The following is a 12,180-nucleotide window of genomic DNA, read 5'->3' on the forward strand; positions in this document are numbered from 1 at the left end:
GCAGTGCTAAGAGCTCCTCGGCTGGCAGTGTGCGGGACTGAGCCGCTTAGGGGCACCCTCACCACAGGCAGCTGTGGGCGTGGACCCTGCCAGGGTGTTGCAGCCACCCCCAGGCGAAGCCTGCGGCTTCAGGATGCACCTCACTTGGCTACACTGCCCAGGCAGGCAGACAGGGCCAGTAATAAAGCAAGGGCCGTATGTGGGGGAACTGACTGTACATGCCTCCCATTGGCCCTGGCCCTGCCGCCGTGCAGCCAACAGAATGATTCTAACCCAGGGCTGGGCAAAATACGGCCCACGGGCCAGATTCAACCTGCCAAGCCACCACAGCAGGGAGACCTGCTTGTCCTGCAGCCCCATGTGCTGTGCAGAAACGCGGCTGCAGGGCTCCCTGTCTGTTTTGAAACTGAAAGGTGGGGGGAGAAGGGGAGTTTTAGGAGCCGCCCAGTCCCCAGCACATTCCCATTGGCCGGTTTCTGGCAGAAACCAGCCAATGGTAGCTGGTAGCTGCTTGATAGAGTAACAGGCAGCTAAGAAGAATCAGGTCCCCTCTCCTGGGCTCAGATATTCATGAAGCACGTGGCCAGGCAGGCTGGCTGGGAAACATTTTAAGCTCGGAAGGCAGGCAGGCTAGTTTGGCAGCTGACAAGCAAGTCTCTTGGTCACAGCCTGCATCTGGCCCCCCAGCCCTTTCCTGCCCCAACTCTCTGCCCCCCCCAACCCTCTGTCCCCCTCTTACCCCTTCCCAGATCTGGCACCCCAATCTCTGGCCCCAGATCACAATCCCCTCCTACCATAGGTCACATCCCAAACCCCTGCAGTCTAGTCCCCTGCCCTAGTCACAACCGCCTGCTTCATCCCAACTCCCTCCTGCACCCCAGTCCCTTCCCCCAAGCTCCCTTCTGCACCCAACCTCCATTCTAGACCCTGCATCTCCATGAATATCATGGAAGAGTGCTGTGAGGCCCTCGACCACTTCCCAAAATCTTGGGGTGCACCCCCGTCAAAAATTATTGCCCACCCCTGTTCTAATTATCCTGACAGGGTGTTGGTCCCTCATGGGAACAGGCGCAGAACTGCAGGGTGGGGAGGTGGGGCAGCGGCAGGCTTGGGGGAGAGGCTTAATGGAGAGGCACATCTGTGAGCAGCAGCAAAAGCCAAGTTGGAGAGTTGAGCAGGGGCTGATGATTGGGGGTTCCCTGTTCAGGAGGTGAAGGGTTAAGGGTAGGGAAGTTAAATTGCGGATAATCAGCTAATCGCAGAGTTGATGGAATTTCCATTGACTAGCCCACAAGGGGGGGGGGGGCACTCGCTATCCCCACTGCCTGGCTCCTCCTACATTTGAACTGCAGAGCCGCAGTGGGGCTAGATCCCGGGGGCGGCATGAACCGGGACTAAGCAGTCCCAGCTCATGCTGCCCCCAGGAGCTACCCCCACTGCGGCTCTGGCTCTTACTACATTTAAAAGGCAGGGGTGCAGCGCAGGACCTGGCCCCAGCTGGGACTGCTTGTGCCTCTGCCTTTTAAATGTACTAAGAGCCAGAGCTCTTACTGCGGTTAAAAGGCAGTGCCGCTGCACCTCTGCGCCCCCGCCCCCCCAACCGCAGAGACAGTGCTGGGGGGAGCTGCCTTTTAAGCCAGCTTCCCTCAGTACCGGCTCCTGCTCCCCTCTTTCCCCCCACCACTGCCTCTGATATAGAGGCAGCAGGGAGGGGTGGGAAATGCAAGTAGTTGACTTGACTACTCTTTTACATCCTTAGTTAAGGAACAGAACAGAGGCGGTTTCCTGTAACTTGTGTTTGAGATCAGTGTGTGTGAGACCCTCCTGCTCTCAGAGGTCTGATCAGGTGGCTCTGCGAAAGAGCAGGCCTTGTCTACCGCTGTAGCCCAGCAAGCCACGGGGAGGAGCCGTTGTCATCCGATCTGTCATTGCATCAGATAGGGACATTGCATCTCTGCTGTGGGCACCTCCTAGCTCTAAGCCTCTGCCCCTGGGAAGTGACAGGCTGACCTGCAGCTGGGCTCAGGCTAATGGGGGCCTGAGGGCACTGAGAAGACTGGTGTTGGATCGGGCCCAAAGTATTATCCTTGTTTTACCAATGAGGAAACGGAGACCCGGGGAAGGGCACTGGCTGGGCCTGGGAAGAGCGTTGGGAGTCCTGCGTTTCCACCACCAGGCCACATGTCTCCTGTTCATGCTGGCTGGTAAAGTCCCATGTTGTGCTGACTCCACAGCCGAGCTGGGAGGCTAGCCTGGCATCAGGCTCCGGGTGGTGAAATCCTGTCTGGGTGTACAGGCTCCAGAGTGTCTCCGTTCCGACCAGGTACCCAGAGGCATGCCAGCTATCAGTGCTGGGGATCGGGCTGTATCCTCAGTGGGACAGAGCCATTCAGTCCCCAGGACCTACCCCTGCCCGGGCTTGATTATTCCCCAGAACTTATGTGCTCAGAGGTGCTGAGTGCCTTCAGGGCTCACTGAAACCAGTGGCTGCTGCCGGTGCTCCGCCTATGGCAGTATTTGGGCCCCCCATGTCTTTAATGCACATGTTCATGTTCCGTTCTGGGGGGGTTGCAGAACATGTGTATCCTATGCCGGGCAATGCCTGGGTGAGGGTTACATTGCCTGTTAGCTGTCAGGAACAGATTTCCACTTGGCACTGGGGAACTGAGAGGTGCGGGCAGGTGGATTAGAGGATCTCTCTGGTGTACCTTGTGTTGTAGTAAAGGTGGGCAGCTTGCTGTAGCGTATGTTTCCCCTGCCCTCTGCTGGGTGGAATTGGATGTTCTCGACTGTGTCAGAAGACCTGTACAGCTGAGGGCTTGTGACGATTCCCCTTTGGTTCAGTGGCAGGGGCCTGATGTCTCTCGGATGAGGCACTAAGTTCTAGACCCATCTGCTGCTGGGGAGTTAGTTGACTTGGGGCTTGGTGTAGTGTGAATTGGGGGCCTGACCCGTGGCTGGGGGTGCCTGCTCATTGTTGCAACACAAATAATGGGGGTGTATCTCAGGACCTTGGAGTGCCGTCCCGAGGCCTGGGGGCCAAGCGGTGACAGGTCCAGGTAGTGTATCTGGCAAAGAGGCTTGTTTGAAGGCAATTTACTGTCCTTCTTAAAAACCAGAAAAGAGAAAGCTGTAAACAAAGGTTGCACAGCTCGAGATGGCAGCCAGGCCGTCTCCTTGGCAACAGCACATTTGCGGGCACTGGAGCTCCGGCTGGGAGCAGGCCTCTTGGCGGTGCTGGAAGACGGTGTCTGGAAAGCCGCTCTTGCCTTTGTCGCTGTCGAATGTGTGATCCCTGCAGGCCTGATTGCTGTGTCTGGAAATGCTCAGGCCAGCGGGGGACAATCCCTTTTTGTCCCCTTTCTCTCCCCTCCACCCCGCTTCTCCAGGCTGTTGCATTGTTCAGTAGCCAAGTGTTGGGTGTTGGAGGCTTCTGGCCTGGGCTGAAGAACGTTTGCTTGCAGGGCCCCGTCCGAGTTGGCAGAGGGGTTCTTGCTTGCTGGGTGCTGTGCCATGCAGCATGGGAGACAGGAGCAGGGGACAGGCTCCCCGATGCCAGGGCGACATTGTGGAGAACAGGAAAACATGTGGCTTTTGTTGCAAACCAGGAGGAAGCCGCTAGACCGACCTTGCTCCGTCTGCTGCCTCCGCGGCCAGTTAGAATCCTAGAGCTGGAAGAGACCTCAGGAGTCATCGAGTGCAGCCCCTGCCCAAGGTCTTCGTGGGCAGCCAAAGACGCAGGGAATTTCAACAGAAGCCCGCGTGCTTTCCCCGCTGGGTGGGAAACAGGCCAAGGAGGATGATGCAGGTCAGGGCTACTCAACCTGTAGGCCATATGCAGCCCACAGCCCATCTGTTTGCGGCTGGGGTACGGCTTGGGTTATGCGGGGCTCAACACAAAAGTAGTCAATAGAATGGTCTCCTGTTGATACATGTTTCTGTAGTTCAATTCCTGGACTGTCATTGCTCATTCAAAGTGCTGCCATATGGGTGGCAATCAGGTAAATGTTGCATTGTATTATCCTCAGCAGAACTGACGTAAATGGGCCTGTCTGTTGTGTAGTCCTGCCTTCATCTTTGTATTCATGCCGTCAGTGTGAAAGAAGCTTTTTGCATATATATATATTTGCCTGTATAAGCAACTACACTTAAATTGCAGCCCTCGGCATGTGATGTGAATATCATTGTGGCCCCTGGGGCTTCCAAAGTTGAGTAGCCCTGATGTAGATGAATCACGGAGCCTGGACTCGGGATGGCTGGTGAAAATTCCTGCCTCTACTACAGACTCTAAGGGTATGTCTACACTAGCCCCCTAGTTCGAACTAGGGTGGTTAATGTAGGCAACCGGAGTTGCAAATGAAGTCCAGGATTTGAATTTCCCGGGCTTCATTTGCATCTTGCCAGGCGCCGCCATTTTTAAATGTCCGCTAGTGCGGACTCCGTGCCGCGCGGCTACACGTGGCACGGACTAGGTAGTTCGGACTAGGCTTCCTATTCCGAACTACCGTTACTCCTCGTGAAACGGCACGGAGTCCGCACTAGCGGACATTTAAAAATGGCGACGCCCGGCAAGATGCAAATGAAGCCCGGGAAATTCAAATCCCGGGCTTCATTTGCAACTCCGGTTGCCTACATTACCACCCTAGTTCGAGCTAGGGTGGTAGTGTAGACATACCCTAAGAGATCTTGTGGACCAGAGCCATACCCATTTTACAGATGGGGAACTGAGGCTTAGTAGTGCCTGGGTAGCCCAGTCTAGGATCAAGATGATATTATGCAGGTAGGCACTAATACCATCCTCTCCCTCCCCTACTGCTTTGTCTGGCTTTTCTCTAGATTATAAACTCTGAGGCTGTCGCTTACTATATATTTGTCCAGCTCCTGGCAAAAAAGACCCCTGATCTCCTTCAGCTAATCATTTGATCCTTTTAGTTTTCCTTTCTGTCTGGTCCTGCTGAGGGAGTGCTCTGAGTAAAATACAGAAGTGCTGCACTCTTCGTATTAGCTTGTGAAAACCCAATTCCCCTGTTGTTGCTGGCAAAGGAAGTTTGTTTCATAAAAGTTCAGCTGGAACAGCTCTCCCCTCCCCCCCCCCCCATTTAATCAGCTAACTGCTTAAACTTAATGTTTAACCGGTTAACTAATTAAACAAGATTTTATATCCCTAGACAGAGCACTGGAACTTTGTTTCCTCCTCTCAGACTAAGGCTACAGGTATCAGTACGAGGAAGTGCGCTGGGCGTTTAACTGTTCTGCACAGAGTCTTCAGACGGCAGCCAGGTGCCTAGAGGGAGGTGTCCAAGGCCCTGCGCCAACATTACGTTACCTGGACTGTTCTGCAGACAGCCGTGCAATTGCTAACTGAGTTGGCATTTAAGTGATCCTAATTAGGCTCTAAAGCTAACAGCCTGTGACTGGGGAAAGTTCACATGCCTCTTGGGAATAAGGCTTTGGCCCTGAGAAGAGGCAAAAGATACAATCTCCCACCAGCTGTTTACCGAATAAACCAGTGACTCCCAACCTTTCCATGCTGCTGCCTCCCTTGCGAGAGTCTGAGCTGTCTTCTGTATCCCCAAGTTTCCCTTCACGAAAAAACTGCTTGCATACGAAGTTAGACATAAACATTCAAAAGCGTCAATACTCTCTTACTGGAAAATGTTTGACTTCCTCATTTTTACCAAGTAACTGAAATAAATCAACTGGAATATAAATATTGTCCTTACATTGTCGTGTATAGTCTATAGAGTCCTATACACAAGCCACTGTCTATATGAACTTGTAGTCAGTGCTGCCTCCCCTAGTGCCTCTTCTGCAGTCTGTTGCAAAACTAGGCAGATACCTAGGGGAGTTGATGTGTCCCTGGAAGATGTCAGTGTACTCCCAGATGCATGTACCCTGGTTGAGAGCCATGTATATAAACCATCCTCACTGCTGGAAGGGTTGCTGTGGGAGGGTGGTTTTCCTGTCCAGGTCACTTGCATCCTCACACTTTAAGCTCCACCCTGGTAGCTGGTACAAATGAGCAGTGCATAGGCTGAAACTCTGATCTAGAACTCAAGAGACCTGTATTCTCTGCCACAAACTCCTTAGGTGACCATGGGTAAGTCACTGGTCCTTTCTGTGTCTCAGTTCCCTAAGTATAAAATGAGAGAAATCCCTCCTTTGTCTGCTTAGATTGGAAGCTCTTTGGGGTAGAGACACTCTGCTGTGTGGAAGCCCTGTTCGAGGTACTGTGCAAATAAAAATACCAGTGAAACTGATGATGAATTGGTCATCGTTAGGGGTCAGAGTCAATGCCTCCTCAATAGTACCAGGAGACCCGGCTCAGCCGGCCAGGCAAGGTGACGCTTGGTAGGCCTGGTATTTTTTAGAGCAATGGTGCAGGGGGATTCAGCTTCCAGAATTCACAGGATCCATGGATTCATATACTCCTGGGTGATGAGAAATGCAGGTGGTACCAAGTGCCCCCAGCCCTCTCCTCCATCTAATGGCAGAACAGGTTATATAAACACTCCTGCTCAGCTCCCTTTCATCTCCTCTCCAGGGGTCATGCTGAGAATAGTCAGGCTGCCTGCATTAAGGAAATGTCATGCAATTTCCACTGCATCATTTTCATCTCTTCCCAGGTTGAGCTTTCATTGTTTTCCCCTCCCCTCCCTGGTTCCTAACTCCCTTAAGAGCTAGTCTTAAGAAATTCATTAGGCCAGAAAGGGAAATGCAGCTTGTTCTCGCCTTGTGAAAAGAGCTTTGCATTCCAGCCTCCTAGCTCTTTGGGAGCCTGGTGTGCTGGTATTGCCTGTTGCTGATTTCTGGTCTGGTCCCTCTGGGTGTAGCTGTTCCCTAAACCCTCTGGGCCTCCCCCACAGCCTTCAGGTTCTGAGTCCTCAGGCCCTGCATCTCATATTCTCGATCGCTGTAGGGGAAAGTGAATGCAAACTGCTGCCATTGAAATTTGGTCGTGTTTCACCCCCTCTTTGTCTTGGTGTAAACAACCACATGCAGATTCAGAGCTGCGCAGAATGGGGTCTTTTCTTTCTTTGGTATGTTGAGTAAATTGCTTTGCCCCTTGAAGTAGGATCTGGATCTTCCTGTCATTTTTCACTCAATAAAAACAAAATAGAAAGCTGTGGTCTAGTGCTTTGGGCATGCGATTCTGGCTCTTGTATGCACTTCCTCCATAGCTCTCAAAGTGCATTCCAAAGGAGGTCAGTATCAATAGTCCCATTTTAGAGATGGGGAAGCTGAGGTACAGAACAGGCATGTGACTCTCCCGAGTCAACCAAGGAGCACTGCTGGGACTATATACCAGGTCTCTAGAGTTCCAGGCCAGTGCACTGCTCTGGGTTCTAATCCTGGCTCTGCCGCTGACTTGTTGTATGAGTTTGGGTGCAAGTCATGGCCCTGTGACTCCATTTCCCCATATGTAAATCAGGGATAATGGTTAGCAACCACTTTGAAATGCTTTGAGATCTATGAATGTCCTCACTGGATTTTGAGGCTATGATTTTAAAAAGAAAACTATGTATAAAGGAAGGTTCTTAATTCTGTATTGAAGCCTCATGTGCACAAATACTAAGCAGCCAGCTGTTCCGATGGGTCTCTTCTTGGGAATTCACTAACTTGAGGGCATAAATCGAGGCCCAAGTGTCAACACTTATTTCCGAATATATGTCCTGAGTGTCTGATCCAACCAACGTATGGAACTATTGAGAGAAAAGAACATGGCTCCTTTGCCTACTGAGCAAACGCTTGTTAGCCTTTTTATTTAAAAAAAAAAAAAAAAAAAAAAAACAGTAAGGAAATGGAGCCCCAAGCACCTTGTCCATGTGGCCAAAGTTTTACAAACACAACTCTGAGAGCCAAGTTCTGGTTCCTGCAGCAACCCCAGTCCCGCTATGGGAGCCAGACAGATTCCCCATAGATCAAGACAGAGAAGTTCCTCTTTATAATTAGCCGTAGAAACCCCTTAAAACGTACACCTGCCATGAGGCACATGACTGCTTCCTGGCCTGTGAATTTGTAAAATCTCAACCTGAATGCATCCCACTAAATCCAGGGCAAATTCATGATTATAAAATGCCCACGTTTCATTAAAGCAGCAGCCAGCTCAGGGTCTGTAGGTGCTTTACCAACATTAATTAAAGGCTTGCAAAACCCCATGGGGTATGTTAATCAGGCTTAGTCTCTGTTTTTGAATGGGGAAACTGAGGCGGAGAAGCACACTCACTTGGCCAAGGTCATGACATAATGATTTGAAAGGAGAGCAGATGTAGAATTGACACCCCCTCTCCTCTGCTCTATGGCTCTAACCATTTGGCCACACTTCCTCACTGTTCCCATGACTCACTCATTTGGTCAGAGAGTAAGTTGCGCAGGAACTCTTTATTTATTTATGTGGTGTTTAATCTTTGGCTATTTAATGCTGAAATCGGTTTAAATTGATGCTCATGTGATCAGGGATTAGGGTTGTGTGTTCCTTCTGGAGTGGTTCCCACGAATAGGAAATTGGCTCTGTCGCTGTTATAATGGAAGCACCTAGAAACCCCAGTCAAGACTGAGTCCCCATTGTGCTTCTGATCTGTGTGTGTTACCATAGCCCCGCCTCCGAGGCCGGATCCAAAGGCAATTGGAAGTCCATGGAAAGAATCCCATGGCTTTGGGGGACTTTGGATCAGGTCCTTGTGGCAGACATTGGCTGGTTTGCTGCTGGCCTGCCAGGGTAGGGATGGTAGGTGAGGGATTCTCCTCGTTGAAGAAACGGGGAGAGGGGGTTGTACTGCTGGCCTGTGCTGGGTACTTTTGTGGTTGATTTTAGTGGGCTTTGGATAGACCTTCATTTTGCTAGACTCCTTATTAGTGGAGAGGCGCTATCTGTGACACGGTGCTACCCCACGTGTGTCTGCTGAGCCTTGAATCCCACCCTTACTGGCACTCCCCGGGGGCAGTTAGGCAATGGGGAGGGAGCTGATGGTCATACTGGGCCCCTGTGTGCAAGGGTGGAAGGAAATCCAGTTCTCTCCGTCACGTCTTTCTGGACGGAGGGAGATGTGGTCTGAACGTGGTGCCAGATGCTATGGCTATTGGGCTTCAACCTCAGCCCTGCTATGGCCATAGTGTGACATTTGGGTAAGTCCCTGCTATTCTCCCTGCATCTGTTTGCCCCTGGACTATCACTTGGCCTTTTCTGCTTGGGATATAGGAAGAGCTAATGTAAGTGCTGTGTGTTGTGCAAGGAAGGGAACAGAGGTGTCTTGTGGCATGGGCAATGTATCTTATTTCCATGAGGTAAGTTTTCAAAGTGCTTGAATTAAACCCCTTGTGTAGTCTGTAACCCCATTTTACAGCTGGGTCAGTAAAGGCACAGCAAGAGGTGAGTGACATGTAGCAAGTCAGTTGATCCAGCTGCTCCAGAGACTCCATGAAGGGCTTCAGCCACAAGATTTCCCTTCTTTGGGCGACGGAGCACCTGCCTTGTGAGTTTCCAGTTTGACTCAGGCCTGGCTAAGCCATGCCATCAAGTCAGCAGAGTGATGTTGGCATCATGCTCTCAGCAAAAAAGCCAATAACTGGATAGGCTTCCCCGGCTCCTTGGTGGCTTCCCCAGGGTTGAGCAGGGACAGGGCTGTTTGTCCTGCCTGTGTTGCAGCTGCCTGGTGGATTTCAGGTTCCAGTCCGGCATGGAGTCTCCTTTGATTGGAGTATCTCTTGTCCCCCAGCAGGGGGAAACACTGCACTGCCTTGAGCTCCTAGGCTGAGGGGGCCAAGAGGCAAGTTTGTATGTTGTTCCTAAGCCAGGAGAGCCACCAGGAGGGCGAAGAAAAGCGTGCTGCCATTTAGAACACCGTTGCACCTAGGCATGGGGACAGCTGGGGCAGCTAGAGCGAGTATCCCCTCATTCCAAGTGGAGACAGCGGTCAGAGACAGCAAGGGTATGTCTGCACACCGGGTCCTGGAGAGCCGGTAGTAGACTCCGGCACATGCACTGTGGGGCTTGCCCAGAGAGCAGGGAATTGAGCCGGCATCTGCAGGGTCCCACTGGAGCAAGGATGGCTGCGCTGCAGTCTGAGGTGTGACCTGGATCCAAGCCAGTACTGGCATGTCTACACTGCGCAGATGCACTCAGTGCACAGGGTCGTCCTGTCCTCCCAGTGTGAATCCTGCTGGCAGGGTGAGCAGGTGCTGGGGAGGGCTAACATCTGTCAAGAACAGCTGGCTCCACGACAACCCCAACTTGAGATGCCTCTGCAGCTCTCGCTGGGGTCAGACAGACATGGGGTGCTCAGCACTCTGAAAATCAGGCCCTCTGTATCTTGGGCTTTGTCTTCACTAATGCCAGGGGCCCCAGAGGGGATAAAGATCGCTAGGTTTAAAAAAAAATGAAATCGGAATTTTTTGTTTCTTGTATCTTTTTTTCTTTTTTAAAATAAACTTATTTTTGAATGAAATCTGAATTTAATACAAAAGATGGCTGGGCCTAAACTCCTTATCTCTTCAAACATTCCAGATGATGTTGTGTGTGTAACTAGCCTTATGAAGTGTGACCCCAATCATGAGCACGACGTAATACACAATAGTGCCCCATTATCGAATTAGAATCAGAAAATAATTAGCAACGTCATTACTTAAGTAAACGTGTGTATTGGCCCAGTGGGCCTGCCCGCCCAGTGAAATACAGACCAACTCTAATGTGATGGCTCTGTCTGTATATCAGCATGGTTGTAATGGCTATACCAACCAGTAAGACGGCATTGTTCTGTAGCAAATAGCTCTGAAGTACAAATGGAAAAGTGAATTTAAAATCCATGTGTAAATTGTCATCGAATATTTCCTGGGGTCCCCCCCTCCACCCTATTCAGGGCTCCAGGAGTCAGCTGCGGTGGGGGCCTTAGGACTTAAACCCTGCAGAGGAGGAGAGCTGGGGCCAGGCCTTGAGGCAGTAGCCACACGGGGAAAATGGCATCGGGGTTTCGGGTGTGAGCCGCAGACCTGCTAAAACCAGCTCTCACTCCGCCGCTGCCGGCATGTAAGATATTTACCAGAGCTCCACTCAGGACTGCTCCAGCTGAATGTAAGCCCCGATTAAAAGCAGTGATTTAAATGGCCTTGCTTTCAGCCAGCTCCTGCACTCTGGGGACAACAAGGCAGGTGGTGGTTCTTCTCACGCTGGTTAGCAGGTGGATGTTGAGTCTACTCTGTGGGAAGCTGCTGACCATGTGCAAGCCCCATGCTGCCTTGTCTGCACTAACTTAGTGATTGACATGAGTTTGCTTTCCTTTGCGGAGAAGCCTAAACACTGTTGGCTGCTTGCTTGGGATGCTGCCTGGGGGAGGGTCAGGTTCATGCAGCAGGGCTGCCGTAGGTCCAGGTGGTATCCAAGGCTCGCAAGTCCCCGTCTCTCTTGAGGAGGTGACGGGAAGTGGCAGCTGGGTCAGAGAGGGCGTGTGGCGAGCCAGGTCTGGGTGTTGGCTCAGCAGCCCCTGTGCTGCACTGGTCCCATCCAAAATCCACCATCCAGGGGCTGATTCCCCACTGCCCTGCACCTCAGTCAGTGAAGCTAGGAGGAAATATCCAGGGACTGGCAGTTGCAAGGGCTAACGAGCTCTGTGGGAGTTGTCAGAGGAAGCAGAAAGGGAGCGGAGGGTCAAACCAGAGATGGGGGGATGGGGCAGCTCAAAGCCCCAGCCAGTAGGAATTCTCTGGAGACCTGAGATGCTTGGGCCTCTGATGCTAGCCCTTGGGTGGAGGCGTGTTCTTGGGTTGAAATTGGCTGCTCTGGATTTAGCTTGTACCAGCTGGCTGAGATGCAGTGTCTGTATGAAGCCCAGTCGGGTCTGTGGCGGCTGCCCCAGACCTGGAGGAAGATCCTGGGGAACAGGACCTTAAGTGGGGGTAAACTTGGTGCCATCTACCCCACGTGTTGGATTTGGAGTCAGGCTCCATACAAATCACGATGGGCTTAAAAACCAGGAGGCTGGTTTTTCTACCAGTTAACAATGTTGGTTCTTTTTCTGTGTCGGCTTCCTGGCTTTGGGGTGTTTTACTTTCCAGCCGTTTTCCGCAGTCACGAGAGCTGGAAACTTCTTTATTTTTAAAACAAAAGCCAAGATTCTTATGGAGTCCCAGGACTCATGAAGTGGGGGACTTGGGGGAAATGCCAGATACCGTGAGCCTTGGCATCCG

General features: G+C 51.7%; 1 protein-coding gene across 3 annotated transcripts in view; it reads left to right on the plus strand.

The window, feature by feature from the left end:
* The window catches only part of HDAC5 (histone deacetylase 5), a 130,627-nt gene that overhangs the window by 26,633 nt on the left and 91,814 nt on the right, over nucleotides 1-12,180 (plus strand). The window lies entirely within an intron of this gene.

The sequence above is a fragment of the Pelodiscus sinensis genome, chromosome 29 (genome assembly GCF_052426305.1).
Source record: "Pelodiscus sinensis isolate ZL-2025 chromosome 29, ASM5242630v1, whole genome shotgun sequence".
In the NCBI taxonomy this organism is placed as follows: domain Eukaryota; kingdom Metazoa; phylum Chordata; order Testudines; family Trionychidae; genus Pelodiscus; species Pelodiscus sinensis.